Source organism: Ranitomeya variabilis, chromosome 3, assembly GCF_051348905.1.
Source record: "Ranitomeya variabilis isolate aRanVar5 chromosome 3, aRanVar5.hap1, whole genome shotgun sequence".
Classification (NCBI taxonomy): Eukaryota; Metazoa; Chordata; class Amphibia; order Anura; family Dendrobatidae; genus Ranitomeya; species Ranitomeya variabilis.
The window spans coordinates 369473680-369497401 of NC_135234.1; the positions used below are offsets into that span (position 1 = coordinate 369473680).

Genomic DNA, 23722 nt, shown 5'->3' on the forward strand with positions numbered 1-23722 from the left:
ATGATGAGCTCAGATAGCTGAAGACATGGCAGAAACACTCACTCCTTGGCTACTTCAGGCAGGGAAATGTGATACTTCAGACAGGGAAATGTGTTGCCTCACAAAGTAACAGCTCCAAACTCCTATTGTTTCATCTGTATACTCACTTATTATAAGTGACTTATGATTCCTGCCCAGGCCAGGTGCTATGGTATGTGCTGGAAATGAACAGGAGCAGCTCTTTATGGTCAGACACAGCCATTAAGCACAGAACAAAGCAGGGCAACATTTATAATATTACTAGATGGAGGCCCGATTCTAACGCATCGAGTATTCTAGAACATGTATGTCCACGTAGTATATTGCCCAGCCACATAGTATATTGCCCAGTTACGTAGTATATTGCCCAGTTACATTGTATATTGCCCAGTGACGTAGTATATTGTCCAGTTACATTGTATATTGCCCAGTGACGTAGTATATTGCCCAATGATGTAGTATATTGCCCAGTGACGTAGTATACAGTACAGAGCCACGTAGTATATTGCCCAGTGATGTAGTATACAGCACAGAGCCACATAGTATATTGCACAGCCCATGTAGTATACAGTAGTGCCCAGCTACATAGTATATTGCCCAGCCACGTATTACACAGGTTAAAAAAATTAAAAATAAAGATATACTCACCTTCTGCAGGCGCGTTGTAGCTCTGTCGCCTGTGTGGGGTGCAGGCGGCAGCTTCCGGTCCCAGGGTGTGATGACGTCACGGTCACGTGACCGTGTCGCGGTCACATGACCGTGATGTCATGGCAGGTCCTTGTCGCGCAGGACCTGTGATGACCATCCTTGCCACCAGAACGTGCCGCTTGCATCGCGAGGAGCGGGAAAGGCGGCGTAGGTGAGTATATAATCATTTTTTATTTTTTTAATTATTTTTAACATTAGATGTTTTTACTATTGACGCTGCATAGGCGTCAATAGTAAAAAACTTGGTTACACAGGGTTAATAGCAGCGGTAACGGAGTGCGTTACCCGCGGCATAACGCGGTCCGTTACCGCCGGCATTAACCCTGTGTGAGCGGTGACCAGAGGGGTGTATGCGGGCGCCGGGCAGTGAGTGCGGGAGTAAGGTCATTTTCTTCCGGACTGTGCGTGTCGCTGATTGGTCATGGGCGTATTGCCACGACCAATCAGCGACTTGGATTCCATGACAGACAGAGGCCGCGACCAATGAATATCCGTGACAGACAGAAGGACAGACAGACAGCAAGACGGAAGTGACCCTTAGACAATTATATAGTAGATTTCAGCATGGGAACATTTTCTTTAACACATTCAATTGTGTAAGTTATTATGTCAAGAATCTCTTTTGTTTAAAATGTCCTTTTATTATTGGAGAACCCCTTTAAGAAAATAAATGATACAAAAACACAAAATGAATGGAAGATAGTAATGAAACACAACCAGTCTCGGCCTGGTCAATAGAGAAACAGACATGAACACATTTAGAAATGCATTGAACACATAAATACAGGTATGATCACTTCGTAGCCCTTGCTGAAGAAGATAGGAAAATTCAGGAGTTGTGGTGCTCCGCATAGCTGTAGTCCTTTGATTGTAGCAAATGGTCAGAGATAAACTGTGCAGACCCTTGATGATTAACAAGTGACAGCATATATAAGCAATATGTTATGTAGCTATATGAATACTATTATTATTATTTATTTCTAGAGCATTATTAATTCAATGGAGCTGTGTATATGAAAAGGATCTAACTACAAAATATGGATATAGAATACAATGAACACATTAACAATGACAGACTGGTACGGAAGGGTGAAGACCTTGTACCTGCAGGCTCACAGTCTACAGGATAGTGGGGAAGGAGAAAGTAGGTTTGGGTGTTGTGGCAGCTTTAGTTGTGGTGACGTGGCAACGGGGTCATTGCAGGTTGTTAACTTTCTTGAAGAGATGGGTTTTCAAGTTCCATCTTAAAGTTCTGAATGTTGTGGAAAATCAAAAGTGTTGGGGCACAGAATTCCAGAGGATGGAGGATACTCAAGAGAATTCTTGGAAGAGGTTAGTTGAGGAATTTAAGAGTGTGGAGGAGAGAAGTTATATGATCGCTCCCCTGCCTTAGTGTCCAATGTCCTTTTTTTGGTCAATGTGTTGGTTGTGCCACCTCAACCACCTTTTAATGGTCAAGGACAAGCCAATCACATCAGACAAGCCATCTTTAAAACCCTTTCATTATCTGTCGTGGACTAAGCAATATGTCACTTTTGGTTCTTAAAGTCTGCAGAGGTATTTGTTCCTGTTCCATTTGGCTTGTACAGTATATTGTCTACAACTACACTCTGCCTTAGGTTATGTTCACACTTCCAGTAATGATCCAATAGAACGAATTGAAGCGCAATCCATTGGCAAAAAAGTTGTGCAGACACATCTTTTTAATCCGTTTAAAAAAAACTGATCTCTGCTGGATCAATTTTTTTTAGCATTGAAGTCTAAGGAAAACAAATCCTTTAATTATCCATCTGTTTTCTTCCATTTGCAACACATCTAGAAAGCAAAAAATGAATCTTTCACAAATAAAAGAAAATCTGATTGCTAATTAACATATACATTTTCCATAGATTTCAATGCTAAAAAAATGGATCCAGCAGAGATCAGTTTTTTAAATGGATAAATGGTCAATGGATTACTAATGAAACTGTTCTGATCACCACTGGGCATGTGAGCATAGCCTAAAGGTACCTTCACACGAAATGACATCGCTAGCGATCCGTGACGTTGCAGCGTCCTCGCTAGCGATATCGTTTCGTTTGACACGCAGCAGCGATCAGGATCCTGCTGTGATGTCGCTGGTCGCTGAATAAAGTCCAGAACTTTATTTGGTCGTCCGATCGCCGTGTATCGTTGTGTTTGACAGCAAAAGCAACGATACCAGCGATGTTTTACACTGGTAACCAGGGTAAACATTGTGTTACTAAGCGCAGGGCCGCGCTTAGTAACCCGATGTTTACCCTGGTTACCAGCGTAAAAGTAAAAAAAACAAACAGTACATGCTCACCTGCTCGTCCTCCAGCGTCTGCGTCCTGACACTTACTGAGCGCCGGCCCAAAAGTGAAAGTGAAAGCACAGCGGTGACGTCACCGCTGTGCTGTTAGGGCCGGAGCTCAGTCAGTGTCAGGAAGCAGACGCTGGAGGACGCGCAGGTGAGCATGTACTGTTTGTTTTTTTTACTTTTACGCTGGTAACCAGGGTAAACATCGGGTTACTAAGCGCGGCCCTGCGCTTAGCAACCCGATGTTTACCCTGGTTACCCGGGGACCTCGGCATAGTTGGTCGCTGGAGAGCGGTCTGTGTGACAGCTCTCCAGCGATCAAACAGCGACGCTGCAGCGATCGGCATCGTTGTCGCTATCGCTGCAGCGTCGCTTCGTGTGAAGGTACCTTTACTTAGCACATGCACTGCCTGAATGCAATTACTGGCCGCTACTACCATAATTAGATGTCCTTGACCCTCCTACATATCAGCTGCCAGGAACTACTCTGAAGATAGCAACCTAGTGATTCCTTGTGGGAAAGCCTATAATTGCTTATAGTTTTAAAGGGTTAAGAAAGTATAACCCCTTTAACTTCTCTAAATGGTTTAGTCCTAGCTAAATTGGTAACCCAAAGTTGGTCCACATGTCCTGTTGGCCTCAACACTTGCTGTGACTTGGTGAAACCCCCCTATTGAATACATGCAGTCTGAGAAACAAGACCCATGCCCCTCCATATTCCAATCTAGGCAATTTAAAGCTCCAATAATTATCACATTTAGTTTCCATTATTTTTTTGTCAATAACTGTTGAAAAAAATGATTCTTAAGAAGAGTAATTTGTCAGAATCAGTAATTTCGGATCCATTCACAGTTACTTATTTATTTCATCGCTTTGATGAGAATAGGTCAGACTGTTTTTTCATGCAGTAATAACAAACTCCCAGAACCATTGTAAGGCAAAGAAGGTTAAATGCCTACTAACAAATTGTAAAAATTGTAAGGAATGTCAATTGCATCATAATGGATCATGATAGACCATAATGGATCATAATGGATCATTTTGGATTGATATACATGTCACTTCTGTCATTGAGCCTTTTAAAAAGTGGAAATCTTATTGTCAGTGTGAGCAAGGAACAATTGTGTGCAATATCTGTTATGGGCTTCCATATTTTTGAAGGCAATAATAACAGTCTGCAGTGCAAATATTTGGCATGAACAATATAGAATTATATGCTGTACCTGATGAACATTATTGTAAGTTAGTGGAATTTGTCACAACTGTCCCTGTTACACAGCTTCATTATAAATTAAAAAACATCACAGAAAAATTAGGCCATACTTACCCATACCTGGTCACAATACCAATATACTGCAGGATGCAGACACATACTGTAGATTAGATGGGCTTACCAGCACTTTATCAGTGCACCTACAAGAACATGCTTCGCACTGATGAGGGCCGACAGCCCGAAACACTCTGCGGATTGAGATACTGATTTGGCTTTTATCCTAAGTCATATTGCAAGACTCATTAAAGGGTTGATTGTGACTTGTAGGATCGCTACTTCCAGGGCCGGCTCCAGGTTTTTGAGGGCCCCGGGCGAAAGAGTCTCAGTGGGCCCCCCCTTTAACACATACCACGATTCATGATGTCCAGATACAGCAGAGAAATATAGGTATAGTACAATGCCAGATTTCACTTCTTACATGAGTGATAGCTATTGTAAATTCTGCAGTGTATATATACAGGACAGGAAGAGTGGTACTGTACAGTGTATATATACAGGGGAGAGGTACTGTGCACAGTATATATATACAGGGGAGAGGTACTGTGCGGTGTATATATACAGGGGAGAGGTACTGTGCGGTGTATATATACAGGGGAGAGGTACTGTGTGGTGTATATATACAGGGGAGAGGTACTGTACAGTGTATATATACAGGGGAGAGGTACTGTGCGGTGTATATATACAGGGGAGAGGTACTGTACAGTGTATATATACAGGGGAGAGGTACTGTGCGGTGTATATATACAGGGGAGAGGTACTGTGTGGTGTATATATACAGGGGAGAGGTACTGTACAGTGTATATATACAGGGGAGAGGTACTGTGCGGTGTATATATACAGGGGAGAGGTACTGTACAGTGTATATATACAGGGGAGAGGTACTGTGCGGTGTATATATACAGGGGAGAGTGTCATGATCTCAATGGCAAGAGAACATAGCATCAGCATATATAGGAACTAGCTCTTGGAAGATGGGAACTGAGCTGACCATGAACTAAACCTAACACACAACTAGCAGTGGCCGGGTAGCATGCCTACGTTGATTCTAGATGCCCAGCACCAGCCGGAGGACTAAATAATGCTAGCAGAGGAAAATATTAGTCCTAGCTCACCTCTAGAGAAATACCCCGAAAGGAGACAGAGGCCCCCCACATGTATTGGTGGTGAATTAAGATGAAATAACAAAACGTAGTATGAAAATAGGTTTAGCAAATTTGAGGTCCACTTACTACATAGCAGAAGACAGAAAGAACACTTTCATGGTCAGCTGAAAACCCTATCAAAATACCATCCAGAAATTACTTTAAAACTCTGGCATTAACTCATAACACCAGAGTGGCAATTCCTGTTCACAAGAGCTTTCCAGACACAGTAACGAAACTACAGCTGTGAACTGGAACAAAAATGCAAAAACAAACATGGACAAGAGTCCAACTTATCTAGTAGTTGTCTAGGAGCAGGAACAAGCACAGAGAGGCTTCTGATAACATTGTTGACCGGCAAGCAACTAACAAAGCAGCAAGGTTATATAGCGACTCCCACATCTTGATGGGAACAGGTGAACAGAGAAGATGAAGACACCAGTTCAATTCCACCAGTAGCCACCGGGGGAGCCCAGAATCCAAATTCACAACAGTACCCCCCCCTCAAGGAGGGGGCACCGAACCCTCACCAGAACCACCAGGGCGATCAGGATGGGCCCTATGAAAGGCACGAACCAGATCAGAGGCATGAACATCAGATGCATTCACCCAAGAATTATCCTCCTGGCCGTATCCCTTCCACTTGACCAGATACTGGAGTCTCCGTCTGGAAACACGAGAGTCCAAGATTTTCTCCACAACGTACTCCAACTCACCCTCAACCAACACCGGAGCAGGAGGCTCAACGGAAGGCACAACCGGTACCTCATACCTGCGCAATAATGACCGATGAAAAACGTTATGAATAGAAAAGTATGCAGGGAGGTCCAAACGGAAGGAAACAGGGTTAAGAATCTCCAATATCCTATACGGGCCGATGAACCGAGGCTTAAACTTAGGAGAAGAGACCCTCATAGGGACAAAACGAGAAGACAACCACACCAAATCCCCAACACAAAGCCGAGGACCAACACGACGGTGGCGGTTGGCAAAAAGCTGAGTCTTCTCCTGGGACAACCTCAAATTGTCCACCACCTGCCCCCAGATCTGATGCAATCTCTCCACCACAGCATCCACTCCAGGACAATCCGAAGATTCCACCTGACCAGAGGAAAATCGAGGATGAAACCCCGAATTACAGAAAAACGGGGACACCAAAGTGGCAGAGCTGGCCCGATTATTGAGAGCGAACTCCGCCAATGGCAAAAAAGCAACCCAATCATCCTGGTCAGCAGACACAAAACACCTCAGATATGTCTCCAGGGTCTGATTAATCCGCTCGGTCTGGCCATTCGTCTGAGGATGGAAAGCGGACGAAAAAGATAAATCTATGCCCATCCTAGCACAGAATGCCCGCCAAAATCTAGACACGAATTGAGTCCCTCTGTCAGAAACGATATTCTCAGGAATACCATGCAAACGAACAACATTTTGAAAAAACAGAGGAACCAACTCGGAAGAAGAAGGCAACTTGGGCAGAGGAACCAAATGGACCATCTTAGAGAAACGGTCACACACCACCCAGATGACAGACATCTTCTGAGAAACAGGCAGATCTGAAATAAAATCCATCGAGATGTGTGTCCAAGGCCTCTTAGGAATAGGCAAGGGCAACAATAATCCACTGGCCCGAGAACAACAAGGCTTGGCCCGAGCACAAACGTCACAAGACTGCACAAAGCCTCGCACATCTCGTGACAGGGAAGGCCACCAGAAGGACCTTGCCACCAAATCCCTGGTACCAAAAATGCCAGGATGACCTGCCAACGTAGAAGAATGAACCTCAGAGATTACTCTACTGGTCCAATCATCAGGAACAAACAGTTTATCAGGTGGGCAACGATCAGGTCTATCCGCCTGAAACTCCTGCAAGGCCCGCCGCAGGTCTGGAGAAACGGCTGACAATACCACTCCATCCTTAAGGATACCTGTGGGCTCAGAGTTACCAGGCGAGTCAGGCTCAAAACTCCTAGAAAGGGCATCCGCCTTAACATTCTTAGAACCCGGTAGGTATGACACCACAAAATTAAACCGAGAGAAAAATAATGACCAGCGCGCCTGTCTAGGATTCAGGCGCCTGGCGGTCTCAAGATAAATCAAATTTTTGTGGTCCGTCAATACCACCACCTGATGTCTGGCCCCCTCAAGCCAATGGCGCCACTCCTCAAAAGCCCACTTCATGGCCAAAAGCTCCCGATTCCCAACATCATAATTCCGCTCAGCGGGCGAAAATTTACGGGAAAAGAAGGCACAAGGCCTCATCACGGAGCAGTCAGAACTTTTCTGCGACAACACTGCCCCAGCTCCGATCTCAGAAGCGTCGACCTCAACCTGAAAAGGTAGAGCAACATCAGGCTGACGCAACACAGGGGCAGAGGAAAAACGGCGCTTAAGCTCCCGAAAGGCCTCCACAGCATCAGGGGACCAATCAGCAACATCAGCACCCTTCTTAGTCAAATCGGTCAATGGCTTAGCAATATCCGAAAAACCAGCAATAAATCGACGATAAAAGTTAGCAAAGCCCAAAAATTTCTGAAGACTCTTAAGAGAAGAGGGCTGCGTCCAATCACAAATAGCTTGAACCTTGACAGGATCCATTTCAATGGAAGAGGGGGAAAAAATATATCCCAAAAAGGAAATCCTCTGTACCCCAAAAACACACTTAGAACCCTTCACACACAAAGAATTAGACCGCAAAACCTGAAAAACCCTCCTGACTTGCTGGACATGAGAGTCCCAGTCATCCGAAAAAATCAGAATATCATCCAGATACACAATCATAAATTTATCCAAATAATCGCGAAAAATATCATGCATAAAGGACTGGAAAACTGACGGAGCATTTGAAAGACCAAAAGGCATCACTAAATACTCAAAGTGGCCCTCGGGCGTATTAAATGCGGTTTTCCACTCATCCCCCTGCCTGATTCGCACCAAATTATACGCCCCACGAAGGTCAATCTTAGAGAACCACTTGGCCCCCTTTATGCGAGCAAACAAATCAGTCAGCAACGGCAATGGGTATTGATATTTAACAGTGATTTTATTCAAAAGCCGATAATCAATACATGGTCTCAAAGAGCCGTCTTTTTTTGACACAAAGAAAAAACCGGCTCCTAAGGGAGATGACGATGGACGAATATGTCCCTTTTCCAAGGACTCCTTTATATATTCTCGCATAGCAGCATGTTCAGGCACAGACAGATTAAATAAACGACCCTTTGGGTATTTACTACCCGGGATTAAATCTATGGCACAATCGCACTCTCGGTGCGGAGGTAACGAACCAAGCTTGGATTCTTCAAAGACGTCACGATAGTCAGACAGGAACTCAGGAATTTCAGAGGGAATAGATGATGAAATGGAAACCACAGGTACATCCCCATGAGCCCCCTTACATCCCCAGCTCAACACAGACATAGCTCTCCAGTCGAGGACTGGGTTGTGAGATTGCAGCCAAGGCAATCCTAGCACCAAATCATCATGTAGATTATACAGCACCAGAAAGCGAATAATCTCCTGGTGATCCGGATTAATACGCATAGTTACTTGTGTCCAGTATTGTGGTTTATTATTAGCCAATGGGGTGGAGTCAATCCCCTTCAGAGGAATAGGAGTCTCCAAAGGCTCTAAATCATACCCACAGCGTTTGGCAAAGGACCAATCCATAAGACTCAAAGCGGCGCCAGAGTCGACATAGGCGTCCGTGGTAATAGATGACAAAGAGCAAATCAGGGTCACAGATAGAATAAACTTAGACGGTGAGGTGCAAATGGAAACAGATTTACCAAGCTTTTTAGTGCGTTTAGAGCATGCTGATATAACATGAGTAGAATCACCACAATAGAAACACAACCCATTTTTCCGTCTAAAATTCTGCCGCTCGCTTCGGGACAGAATTCTATCACACTGCATACTCTCTGGCGACTTCTCAGTGGACACCGCCAGATGGTGCACTGGTTTGCGCTCCCGCAAACGCCTATCGATCTGAATAGCCATTGTCATGGACTCATTCAGACCCGCAGGCACAGGGAACCCCACCATAACATCCTTAATGGCATCAGAGAGACCCTCTCTGAAAGTCGCCGCCAGGGCGCACTCATTCCACTGAGTAAGCACAGACCATTTACGGAATCTTTGGCAGTAAATTTCCGCTTCATCTTGCCCCTGAGATAGGGACATCAAAGTTTTTTCTGCCTGAAGCTCCAAATGAGGTTCGTCATAAAGCAACCCCAAGGCCAGAAAAAACGCATCCACATTGAGCAACGCAGGATCCCCTGGTGTCAATGAAAAAGCCCAGTCTTGAGGGTCGCCCCGGAGCAAGGAAATCACAATCCTGACCTGCTGTGCAGGGTCTCCGGCAGAGCGAGATTTCAGGGACAAAAATAATTTGCAATTATTTTGAAAATTCTGAAACCCAGATCTATTCCCCGAGAAAAATTCCGGCAAAGGAATTCTCGGCTCAGATACAGGTGCATGACAAACAAAATCTTGCAAATTTTGTACCTTCGTGGCGAGATTATTCAAACCTGCAGTTACACTCTGAAGATCCATTACAAACAGGTGGACACAGAGCCATTCAAGGGTTAAGAGGAGGTAAGAAGCAGCTAGACAGCAATTAAGGGCTATGCAGCAAAACTCTGAAGGGAAAAAAAAAAATTTCCCTTAAACACTTCTCTATCTCCTGCTTCAGCCCAAACAATTAACACTTTGTGGGCCGGTCAAACTGTCATGATCTCAATGGCAAGAGAACATAGCATCAGCATATATAGGAACTAGCTCTTGGAAGATGGGAACTGAGCTGACCATGAACTAAACCTAACACACAACTAGCAGTGGCCGGGTAGCATGCCTACGTTGATTCTAGATGCCCAGCACCAGCCGGAGGACTAAATAATGCTAGCAGAGGAAAATATTAGTCCTAGCTCACCTCTAGAGAAATACCCCGAAAGGAGACAGAGGCCCCCCACATGTATTGGCGGTGAATTAAGATGAAATAACAAAACGTAGTATGAAAATAGGTTTAGCAAATTTGAGGTCCACTTACTACATAGCAGAAGACAGAAAGAACACTTTCATGGTCAGCTGAAAACCCTATCAAAATACCATCCAGAAATTACTTTAAAACTCTGGCATTAACTCATAACACCAGAGTGGCAATTCCTGTTCACAAGAGCTTTCCAGACACAGTAACGAAACTACAGCTGTGAACTGGAACAAAAATGCAAAAACAAACATGGACAAGAGTCCAACTTATCTAGTAGTTGTCTAGGAGCAGGAACAAGCACAGAGAGGCTTCTGATAACATTGTTGACCGGCAAGCAACTAACAAAGCAGCAAGGTTATATAGCGACTCCCACATCTTGATGGGAACAGGTGAACAGAGAAGATGAAGACACCAGTTCAATTCCACCAGTAGCCACCGGGGGAGCCCAGAATCCAAATTCACAACAGGAGAGGTACTGTACAGTGTATATATACAGGGGAGAGGTACTGTGCGGTGTATATATACAGGGGAGAGGTACTGTGCGGTGTATATATACAGGGGAGAGGTACTGTACAGTGTATATATACAGGGGAGAGGTACTGTGCGGTGTATATATACAGGGGAGAGGTACTGTGCGGTGTATATACTTCAACAGCCACCCAGCCCAGGCCCCCAGCACCTGTCCTGTATATATATTATATACACTGTATCTATACAGGCTGTGCTGGGGGCCTGGGCTGGGCGGCTGCTATAGTATATATATATATGTCAGCTGCAGCCGCCCAGCCCATGGCCGCCCCAGGTCACCCAGACTGTCAGAACATACAACGATAGCATGGCACTCACTCAGGCGCCGGTAGAAGCTCCTCCAGTCCAGAATCTGCCTGTGCCTGATTAGTTCAGCACTGCACCCAGCCAAGAGAGCAGAGCAGGAGAACTCTCCGCCCACAATGTCACGCTGGCTGTTTCCTTAACCCCTATGTGCCTGGCCCTGCACTGACTGAGAAGATGCTTGTGCCAGGCAGCGCAAATTGAAAGGGTAGAAAGGGTTAAAGCGGCCAGATGGATCTATGACTGCGTGAGTGGGCCCCCCTGTCTTGTCAGGGCCCCGGCACTTGCCCGGGTGCGCCGGGTGCTGATGCCGGCCCTGGCTAATTCCAACAGGTGGCGCTATAGAGTTTAAGTCCTCTTTTCTCTGAAGAGGCAATTTGTACCTACAAGAACAGACAGCCCAATTTCTCCCACCAAGTATTGGTACATGGGGCCTTTTTTCCTGTGATGTGTCTTGGATTTGATGTCCTTTTCAGTGAATTGCTTTTTATTTTAGCTTAGTGACTCACAAGAGAACGGGGACTCTTGATGTGGATTGTCAGCTTGTGTATTTTAGCCAAAATATCAACTAATACCTCATATATTTGTCATATTTCTAGGATGCGGACAAGCCTTGTTATGCTGGTGGATTTATAAGTTGTCACTCTAGTGGGGCGCAGTTACAGATACCTGAATAGTCCGCTTGACCTAGTAAAAGCCTTATCCATGTAAATGTATTATTGTAAGCAATGACCCCCTCATCACCTTGTATTACTGGTTCCTTTCTACATCCTGCAGTATATTGGAATGGCCATTTTTTCAGTGATGTTTTTTCGAATGATATGTCCTCTATAGTGACCTTCATTTTGGATAGATTCCAGTGTTAAAAAATCTTTACCCATCTATATATATACTTTGTTTTTTTAATACTAACATTAGCTTATGTTTGTTTTATATCTAAGTGAGTTTAAAAAATTTCTTTTTTATATAAAAGAATGGCTACAATGTAATCAAACCATCCATGAACAAAAAAAAGAACCCTTGCTTTTCCTTTTTTTTCAGTAGAAAGCATACTACACAAGATGGATCATCTGGCAGTCGTTCGGTTGTCACCAGCCAGGGAGGATATAAAACTTGTAAGGGTATAAGCTGTTTATTTCATGCCAGGATTGGCCATTGTAGACACACAGGGTTAAACTATCCCTTTTTATGGCAATGGCAATCTGCACAAGAGCTTCTCTAATTTCCCATCTCAAGTGATTACAGCTTTATGATCGGATGAATATTTGTAATTAGTGCTTCATAAAAAGCTGCAAATTACTTGGTATTAGTGAAACAAAAAAAAAAAAACTGCCGAATTCACTGGTCCCTTTATAACAATAGTGTTTGGGATTTTTTTTTCTTTAAATGTTGTACATTAATTTCTTCATGCATGATAAAAGAATCAGATAATTCATCTTTACATGTTTTCACTGTCGTTTATCTGTATTGTTAAAATTGAAATCTGAAAGAAAAGATTAAAAGTGAGATTGTGAAATATTGTATATATCAAAACAAATATTGTAGTAATATGAAGAAAATCTAATAAACATAACACCAAACACTTTGCAGACCACATCCATCTGCATGTTCATTCGTCACCCATAAAAATATAAGTAATGGTAACCAAAATTAAAGGCTCTACATCCTTTCTGCAAGCTGATGTTACTTGTCCTATGTCAAACCACAAGGATTTTAATTGAAGATTGACATGTTCAAATGTTTTCTAAAAATGTACTAATGTTAAAAAGATACTGAACTATATGATAATGATAAAAATCAGATTTGAACAAATATTAAAGGATTTTAACTAAATGCCATTCACTTGTGTTACATAAAAAAATACCAACATTCTATTTACTGGTCACATATTTTTATACAGAATAGACTATTATAAAAAAAAACTAGATGGTGGCCCAATTCTAATGCATCGGGTATTCTAGAATATGTATGTATGTATGTAAGTCGCGCTTAGCACAGCCACGTAGTATATAACAAGACAGTACGTAGTATATAGCACAGCCATATAGTATATGACACAGCCACGTAGTATATAACACAGACAGGCACGTAGTATATAACACAGACAGGCACGTAGTATATAGCAAAGCCACGTAGTATATAGCACAGCCACGTAGTATATAGGACAGCCACGTAGTATACACTCCCTGACAGAAGTTATGCTGCTTATCTATGTTATGTAAATGAAGGCTTATAACCTGACGTTAAATTCATCCATTGGTTGTATAAATAATTCTTTTGAAAGCTGAAACCCTCTGAAATGTGGTTTATGTTAAGAAAAGAAATTGGCATCAATGCAGAAATATTGATCAGTTAATGGACACAGAATGGTCAGATTTTGGCAAGACAAAAGTTTTGTCGCCAGGTCATATAATGAACCCAATCCTAGTTTACATCCTCAACTGTGCTCAGTAAATGATCCGTTAATTCGTTTGTGTGTATAAAAAGAAAGCCAGCACCTCAGACCTTCACTTGAACTGCAACTTGAGCTCTGACAACATGCCAAAAATCCACCCTGCGACCAAAGCCTGGATTATCACGAGGCAGAACACCAGATCCACTGCAGAGGTGGCTGGCACTAGGGTTGAGCGACCTTTACATTTATAGGATCGGGTTTCACGAAACGCGACTTTTTCAAAAGTCGGGTCGAGTGAAATCGGCCGATCCTATAAAAAAGTCGGGGTCGGGGTCGGCCGAAACTCGAAACCCAATGCAGTGCATTGGGTTTCCAATGGTTCCCAGGGTCTGAAGGAGCGGAAACTCTCCTTCAGGCCCTGGGATCCATATTTAAGTGTAAAATAAAGAATTAAAATAAAAAATATCGCCATACTTACCCTCTGATGCGCCCTGGTACTAAGCGGGAACCTTCCTTCCTTAGAATCAGCCTTCCAGGACCTTGCGGTGACGTCGCGGCTTGTGATTGGTCGCGCGGCCGCCCATGTGACCGCTCGCGCGACCAATCACAAGCTGCGACGTCACCGTGACGTCACCGAAGGTCCTGGAAGGGCTGATTCTTAGGAAGGAAGGCTGCGGGAAAGAAGCCGAGGGTGAGTATATTCCTATTAGGTATATACTCACCCTCGGACGCGCCCTGCTTCTTTCCGGCAGCCTTCCTTCCTAAGAATCAGCCCTTCCAGGACCTTCGGTGACGTCACGGTGATGTCGCGGCTTGTGATTGGTGGCGCGAGCGGTCACATGGGCGGCCGCGCGACCAATCACAAGCCGCGACGTCACCGCGACGTCACCGTAAGGTCCTGGAAGGCTGATTCTAAGGAAGGAAGGTTCCCGCTTAGTACCAGGGCGCATCAGAGGGTAAGTATAGCGATATTTTTTATTTTAATTCTTTATTTTACACTTAAATCTGAATTCCGATACCAATTCCCGATATCTTAAACATATCGGGAATCGGTATCGGAATTCCGATTCCAGATTCAGAAGATCGCCGACTTCATGGCCGACCCCACACAGGGGTCGGGTCGGGTTTCATGAAACCCGACTTTGCCAAAAGTCGGCGACTTCTGAAAATTGCCGACCCGTTTCGCTCAACCCTAGCTGGCACCTTTAATGTGTCTCAGCATCAAGTACAAAGAATTAAAAAATGATTTGAAGAGACTGGAGATGTGTTTCACAAGCCCAGATCCAGCTGACCCTGCAATACAACTGCTCAGGAGGAACGTTTGTTGGTTAGAAAATCCAAAGCAAGCCCCTTTTCCACTGCAGCAGAGCTCCAACAGGCCTGGTCACCTCAAGTCCCTGTGTCAACTAGAACAGTTTGTAGGATTCTATCTCAAAATGGCCTCCATGGTTGAATCAGTGCCCAGAAGCCAGCACTAAACAAAAGGCAAATAAAAAGCCGTATGGTATTTGCAAAGTCCCACAGTCTGCTAAACAAATGGATGCTGGAAAAGTGGCAGAAGGTGGATTTCTCTGATGAATCTTCAGTAGAATTACACCACAGGCGCCACAAATACTGCAGGAGACCTACTGGAGGCCATATGGATCCAAAATACACCCAAAAAACAGTTACATTTGGTGGTGGAAAGATCATGGTCTGGGGTTACATTCAGTATGGGGGTGTGCGAAACATTTGCAAGGTGCATTGCAATATCAATAGCCTAAAATATCAAGAAGTATTAGCTACCTCTTATATTCCAAATCATAAAAAGGTCAAATTCTGCAGCAGGATACTGCTCTCTCATACATCCATCTCTACAACAAAGTTCCTCCTGGCAAAAAAGATCAAGGAGCTCAAGGACTGGCTAGCCCAGTCACCAGACGTGAACATCATTGAGCATGTTTGGGGTAGGATGAAAGAGGAAGCTTGGAAGACAAAACCAAAGAATATAGATGAACTCTGGGAGGCATGTAAGACTGCATTCTTTGCTATTTCTGATGACTTCATTAAAAATTGTATGAATCATTGTTGAACCGCATGGATGCAGTCCTTCAAGCTCATGGAAGTCACAGAAAATATTAAATATGACTCTAATAGCACCACAACTTCATTCATCAATGTTATGCAACATATATTTGTATTTTAAGTTAATTATTTGTTTGAATATCACATTGCTTTCTGTGGGCGACAAAACATTTGTCTTGCCAAAATCTGACCATTCTGTGTCCATTAACTGATCAATATTTCTGCAATGATGCCAATTTATTTTCTTAACCTAAACCACATTTCGGAGGGTTTCAGCTTTCAAAAGAATAATTTATACAACCAATGGAAGAATTTAACGTCAGGTTATAAGCTTTTATTTACATAACATGATAAGCGACATAACTTCAGTCAGGGAGTGTAGTATATAACACACGCCATGCAGTATATAACATAGCCCACTCAGTATATAACACAGCCCACATATATTTTCATTTGTCTGCCAATCACATTTTGGTTGCAGCTTTATATTCCCTCTACAGGCATTTCCTGCTGGTGATAGATTAATTTGGATGTTCTGCCATTCTTTTGACATTGACATTTTGAACAAGTCTGTGAGATTCCAGCTTAGGGTATTTGCTTTGCTGATTCTTAGCTACACTTTGGACCTATCTTCTGTTTATCATTAGGAAGTAGGCAGTATATTTGTTAACAGTATTTGCTTTATTATTTATTTGGTATTTCATTATTTACTTTACTCACTCTGGGATCTTTTCTTTGTTCAGCACACTTCACTTCTTGTAGGTAATTCACACTTTGCTCTGCCCTTTGGTTATTTAGGAGCAATATGAAGCAACTCCCTGGCCTTTTAGGCAGTTTAGGCCAGAGTTGCATCTTCTTGTCTCTGGTTAGGTCTATCTCTGCACACACAGGTACAACTAAGGACTGCGGAGTCAGGATATCTAGTTTGAACAGGAACAGGCAGGGCCAGTTACAGTTTTAATGTATAACCTATTTTTCCAAGTTGCTACACAGGCATAGCTATACTAGTTAGGAGCAGTCAAGATGAGCTGCCATTGAGTGGGGGCATCATTGTGTTATCTTAGGGTGCCAACCTCCTGAGGTCAGGCAGGGACAGACCAGGGTCAGAATAGGGCTATTACCAGTCTGAACAGGGATTTGTCAGGTTCAGGTATTCATTCCCCTGGTTTGTATGCTGCCAGTGTGGATGTGCTTGTGCAGTCATAACAATCAGTCTCAGTTATATTATATGAGATTTATACAGCAGAGTCTCAGTGTATTCTGAGTACATCATGTATCATTTGTACAGCAGCATCTCATTGTATTATATGTGATAAATAATGCAGAGTCTCAGTGTATCTTAGGAAATGAGTTCAGCAGAGTATCAGTATATCCTATGTGATGTATAAAGCAGTCTCACTGTATCCAATGTGGTTTATACAGCAGTCTAAGTGAATCCTATGTAATGTAGACAGCAGTGTCTTTGTGATGTACACTGCAGCGTCTCAGTGTATTATATATGATGTATTGTGTAGTCAGGGGCATAACTATAATATTTTATACAGGTTTATACTCGCTGAAGCTTAAGGGAACTAAATGATCCCTTTGACTCATATTAGGAGACCAATGCTATTATAGACCCATGATAGTTAGGAGCCCTATTTCAGATTTTGGTTTAGATCCTACAATCTTCAAGTAATGACACTTAAAAAATAGAAACCAAAACAGCTTTTTTAAAGGCTTAAAACTGGTTGAGGATTAGTCAAACGTTGTTAGAATGGTGAGGTTGTGGAAAACAGTTACATGTTGCAGGTCACAAACCATGGCAAGGCTGCGCACAGCAACAAGACATAAAGTAGTTACACTGCATCACAAAGATCTCTCCCAGGCAAAGATTTAAATGCAACCAGGAGTTTCAAGATGTGCTTTGTAGAAACACCAAGAAATGGGCTATGTTGGGAACAGTAGATGCAGTGTTCGGCCAAGGAAACCTAGTATCAAATATGAAACACACATATTACTTGCTTCCCATTGAAATTGGAAGATGTCCAGGAATGCCATCAGAAATTGAAGCTACCAGTGAAACCCAGCTCCATCCATATTGTTCAGTGTAGTTTGGCTTGAAGTAGTCTTCACAGAAGAGTTTTAACCAAAAACCATACTGTCAATATAAAAACAAATCCAGGAAAAAGATGTGCACACTGTCACTGGGTTGGTGCAGGCATGAACAAAAATAGTCCAAGTATAGGAAAAATCAGCCGCACTCAATTGGTTGAAAGTTCAGCAAACTGTGTAGTTTCTTTATTAACATATACAATAAACATCACCAGGTGCTTTTTTAGGAGGTAAATGGGTGGCGGACTATTCAATTCGGGTAACGTTTCGACCCCAGCGGGTCTTTATCAAAACCTCACTGTAAAACAGATACAAACATATAAGTGAACTGTACATATATACATGTAATCTATTAAAAAGAACCGAAAAAAGGGAAAAAAAGAAAAATAACAACAACAATAACATCAGGTCCAAAATTAATAATGGTACTAATTGACAGCTGTAACAACAGTATTTCTGCCCCATACAATTACAAGAACATACTGTGAATACCCTATCATAGGGGTGGGGAGTCCCCCAATTCTTTGCAGGTAGGAGCAAGGCTATTACGGAGAAACAGTCATATAGAGCACATATACAGGTCTAGAACAGGAAACCAGGTGCAGCGATCAGGTCGCTGATGCAATGTACTGACCTTGTGCCAAAGAGGTAGAGGAGAGGAGAAAGAGCCGAGTTCCCATAGGGCTAAAGGGAAGTAGAGAGAAAAAAACAACAGGGAATAAGCAAATAGCCAGTAAAGCAAGTAAGCCACTATAAGCAAGAGGAGAACGACTTAATAATTACCAGCTCTGGTGCAGTTGTGTGGAAGCGCGTCCGCCTGGTGGGTGATGTAGGAGCAAATGTGTAAGGCTGCAAGTATTTATACACAAGACCCATGCGGTGATATCCGGGTCTGCGCAGTGGCTCAGACTGGGAAAGAGGCTAGGAACGCTGTGTATTCAGACCGAGTCTGCGCTGTGGCCGCAGAGTAGATGCCAGCAGCGTGATAGTCCGGCGCCTGCGTAGTGTGTTCAGGGAGATCTGTAGAGCGCTCTGGCTAAAGCTACTGCAGGTTGGGGCGGAGTCCAAGCAACCAGCGTGGAGGACTAAGGGAGCGTGTATGTCTCTTTACATACACGCTCCCTTAGTCCTCCACGCTGGTTGCTTGGACTCCGCCCCAACCTGCAGTAGCTTTAGCCAGAGCGCTCTACAGATCTCCCTGAACACACTACGCAGGCGCCGGACTATCACGCTGCTGGCATCTACTCTGCGGCCACAGCGCAGACTCGGTCTGAATACACAGCGTTCCTAGCCTCTTTCCCAGTCTGAGCCACTGCGCAGACCCGGATATCACCGCATGGGTCTTGTGTATAAATACTTGCAGCCTTACACATTTGCTCCTACATCACCCACCAGGCGGACGCGCTTCCACACAACTGCACCAGAGCTGGTAATTATTAAGTCGTTCTCCTCTTGCTTATAGTGGCTTACTTGCTTTACTGGCTATTTGCTTATTCCCTGTTGTTTTTTTCTCTCTACTTCCCTTTAGCCCTATGGGAACTCGGCTCTTTCTCCTCTCCTCTACCTCTTTGGCACAAGGTCAGTACATTGCATCAGCGACCTGATCGCTGCACCTGGTTTCCTGTTCTAGACCTGTATATGTGCTCTATATGACTGTTTCTCCGTAATAGCCTTGCTCCTACCTGCAAAGAATTGGGGGACTCCCCACCCCTATGATAGGGTATTCACAGTATGTTCTTGTAATTGTATGGGGCAGAAATACTGTTGTTACAGCTGTCAATTAGTACCATTATTAATTTTGGACCTGATGTTATTGTTGTTGTTATTTTTCTTTTTTTCCCTTTTTTCGGTTCTTTTTAATAGATTACATGTATATATGTACAGTTCACTTATATGTTTGTATCTGTTTTACAGTGAGGTTTTGATAAAGACCCGCTGGGGTCGAAACGTTACCCGAATTGAATAGTCCGCCACCCATTTACCTCCTAAAAAAGCACCTGGTGATGTTTATTGTATATGTTAATAAAGAAACTACACAGTTTGCTGAACTTTCAACCAATTGAGTGCGGCTGATTTTTCCTATAATATAAAAACAAAGCCAAGCGATTCAACTAAGCACAAAAACACAGGCATTGGAGTGCTGTAAAGTGGCAGCAGATCCTCTGGACTGATGAGTTAAAAGTTGAAATATTTGGCTATAAAAGAAGCAGTTAGGTCTCCAAAGGGCTGGAGAGCGAACCATAATTAGTATCTGCAGGCAACAATAAAGCATGGTGGAGGTGTTTTCCAAGTTTAGAGCTGCATTTAAAGGGAACCTGTCACCCCGTTTTTTCCGTATGAGATAAAAATACCGTTAAATAGGGCCTGAACTGTGCATTACAATAGTGTATTTTGTGGACCCTGATTCCCCACCTATGCTGCTGAAATACGTTACCAAAGTCGCCGTTTTCGCCTGTCAATCAGGCTGGTCTGGTCAAATGGGCGTGGTGACATCGCTGTTCCTTCCCCCAGATCTTGCTTATTTTTCCGTTGGAGGCGTAGTGGTTTGCGCATGCCCAAGGCCCGAATCCACTTCATAGGTGTGGAAAAAGCGCGATCTGCGCTATTCCCCTGGTGATCGGTGGGGGCGGCCATCTTCCTGTGGCCGCGCGTGCGCAGATGGAGCGCTCTGCTGCCCGGGGCTTCAGGAAAATAACCACGGGATGCCGCGCGTGCGCAGATGGAGATTGCGGCGCCCATTTTCCTGAAGCAGAGTTCGCATCTCGGCTTCAGGAAAATGGCCACCGCGATCTCTATCTGCTCACGCGTGGCATCCTGCGGCCATTTTCCTGAAGCCGCGGGCAGCAGAGCGCTCCATCTGCGCACGCGCGGCCACAGGAAGATGGCCGCCCCCACCGATCACCAGGGAAATAGCGCAGATCGCGCTCTTTTTCCACACCTATGAAGTGGATTCGGGCCTTGGGCATGTGCAAACTACTACGCCACCAACGGAAAAATAAGCAAGATCTGGGGGAAGAAACAGCGATGTCACCACGCCCATCCCATGCTTCATTTTCTGGGAAAATTTAAAGGGTCATGACTGTATCTGACTATGGATCAGGGAACAAGATTTGGGCACTACTTCTTGTTGGTTCCGTGAACAATTATTTTAACAATCGGTTCAGCTAAAACGTGTTAGTAAAGGCAGAATCCCATCTCTGCATATATAGATAGCATATATCATACATTAAACAAATATTGTAAAAAAAGAAAACTAAAGATTTAGGACTAGTACAAAGAAGTCAAGTCCTCAGTAAATCACTGAATTCTACCATGACCATGAAATAAGTAGTCTCATGAATTAGATGATAGATTTTTGTTTATTTAATCCAGTGTATCACTGGATATTGCAGGTTGGCTGGCAGAGGTCAGAAAGGACAGACATAGATTTAATTATTTGGTAGTGGACTCAACCTTTCCCCATAGATAATTATACTCATAGTAAGAACCAAAGGCAGCATGCACATAAGAAGCATGCATAAAGTATATAAAATCAATACATGTACATTTATACTGTAAGATCTTTTCTGTCCCAATGCCTTGATACTTATAAGATGCACAAACACAATACAACAGCAGGAGGATTTGTTTGAAGTCAGTAAGAAAGAATATATTATTACAGGTATGCTATTATGCGCTGATATAATATGCCAGTCGAATTTGAATGTATATACCATATGTGTCATTTTGTTTATCTCTCGTTACTATGCTTTAAGTTGTTGTTGATGCCACAGCATGTTTGGTTGCTTCAAAAGTTGTTCTTTTGTTGTTTTCCAAAATAAATCCAATGTTGCATTTATCAATTGGACATTAATGTATATAATATATTTTCTGTGTGAGCATACCTGTAGTATATATGATCCTTTATCACATAATAAAATTCTACCACCCTTGTGGATATGCTTCTATTTGCAAATATGTGGAAAATGTGTCTGAATAAAGCTGGGTAAATAATTAAAATAAATACTAATTATTATTATTGTATAACAGCCTTCAGATCGATCTTGAGCCATGGCGACTTGATGGATGAACGCTCTGTAGGAAGATCGATCTTGTGCAAGCCTAGATAAGTCCAGTCTTTTCCACTGTTATCTTTATTGTACTAAGCCATTGGGTTACTGGTAGTGTTGAGCGATACCGTCCGATACTTGAAAGTATCGGTATCGGAAAGTATCGGCCGATACCGGCAAAGTATCGGATCCAATCCGATACCGATACCCGATACCAATACAAGTCAATGGGACTCAAGTATCGGACGGTATTCCTGATGGTTCTCAGGGTCTGAAGGAGAGGAAACTCTCCTTCAGGCCCTGGGATCCATATTAATGTGTAAAAGAAAGAATTAAAATAAAAAATATTGCTATACTCACCTCTCCGACGCAGCCTGAACCTCAGCGCGGGAAGCGGCAGCGTTCTTTGTTTAAAATTTGCGCTTTTCTTTCCTTACGTGAAGTCCCGGCTTGTGATTGGTCGCGTGCCGCCCATGTGGCGGCGACGCAACCAATCACAGCAAGCCGTGACGTAATTTCAGGTCATTCAGTATTTTAAAATTACGCTCCGGCTTTGTGATTGGTTGCGTCGCAGTCACATGGGCGACGCAACCAATCACAGCAAGCCGTGACGTAATTTCAGGTCCTTAAGGATTTTAAAATTACGTCCCGGCTTTGTGATTGGTTGCGTCGCAGTCACATGGGCGACGCAACCAATCACAAGCCGTGACGTCACGGGAGGCTGGACACGCGCGCATTTTAAAATGCCCGCGAGTCCAGCCTCCCGTGACGTCCCGGCTTGTGATTGGTTGCGGCGCGGTCAACCAATCACAAGCCGGGAGGCTGGACACGCGCGCATTTTAAAATGCCCGCGAGTCCAGCCTCCCGTGACGTCCCGGCTTGTGATTGGTTGCGGCGCGGTCAACCAATCACAAGCCGGGAGGCTGGACACGCGCGCATTTTAAAATGCCCGCGAGTCCAGCCTCCCGTGACGTCCCGGCTTGTGATTGGTTGTGGCACGGTCAACCAATCACAAGCCGAGACGTCACGGGAGGCTGGACTCGCGGGCATTTTAAAATGCGCGCGTGTCCAGCCTCCCGGCTTGTGATTGGTTGACCGCGCCGCAACCAATCACAAGCCGGGACGTCACGGGAGGCTGGACACGCGCGCATTTTAAAATGCGCGCGTGTCCAGCCTCCCGTGACGTCACGGCTTGTGATTGGTTGCGTCGCCCATGTGACTGAGACGCAACCAATCACAAAGCCGGGACGTAATTTTAAAATCCTTAAGGACCTGAAATTACGTCACGGCTTGCTGTGATTGGTTGCGTCGCCCATGTGACTGCGACGCAACCAATCACAAAGCCGGAGCGTAATTTTAAAATACTGAATGACCTGAAATTACGTCACGGCTTGCTGTGATTGGTTGCGTCGCCGCCACATGGGCGGCACGCGACCAATCACAAGCCGGGACTTCACGTAAGGAAAGAAAAGCGCGAATTTTAAACAAAGAACGCTGCCGCTTCCCTCGGTAAGTTGCAGGCTGCGTCGGAGAGGTGAGTATAGCAATATTTTTTATTTTAATTCTCTCTTTTACACATTTTTACATTAATGTTGTTTCGATACCGATACCCGATACCACAAAAGTATCGGATCTCGGTATCGGAATTCCGATACCCGCAAGTATCGGCCGATACCCGATACTTGCGGTATCGGAATGCTCAACACTAGTTACTGGTCTTCCTCGTTGCCTGGTGCCTTCTATTCTTCTGGCCATGATGCCCTCCAGTGAATGCTCTCTTAGTATGATGTGTCCAGAGTAGGCAAGTCAGAGCTTGGTGATCCTTGCTTCGAGTGACATGT

At 43.9% G+C, this 23722-nt stretch overlaps 1 long non-coding RNA gene across 1 annotated transcript in view; it reads left to right on the top strand.

Annotated features, from left to right (window-relative positions):
- Positions 1–21948, top strand: part of LOC143818242 (uncharacterized) — a 38476-nt gene extending 16528 nt beyond the window's left edge. Inside the window, exons 3-4 of the long non-coding RNA XR_013224410.1 lie at positions 12321–12394; positions 21862–21948. This is a non-coding gene — a long non-coding RNA (uncharacterized LOC143818242). The remainder of the gene's footprint in view (positions 1–12320; positions 12395–21861) is intronic.
- Positions 21949–23722: the final 1774 nt, after the last annotated feature.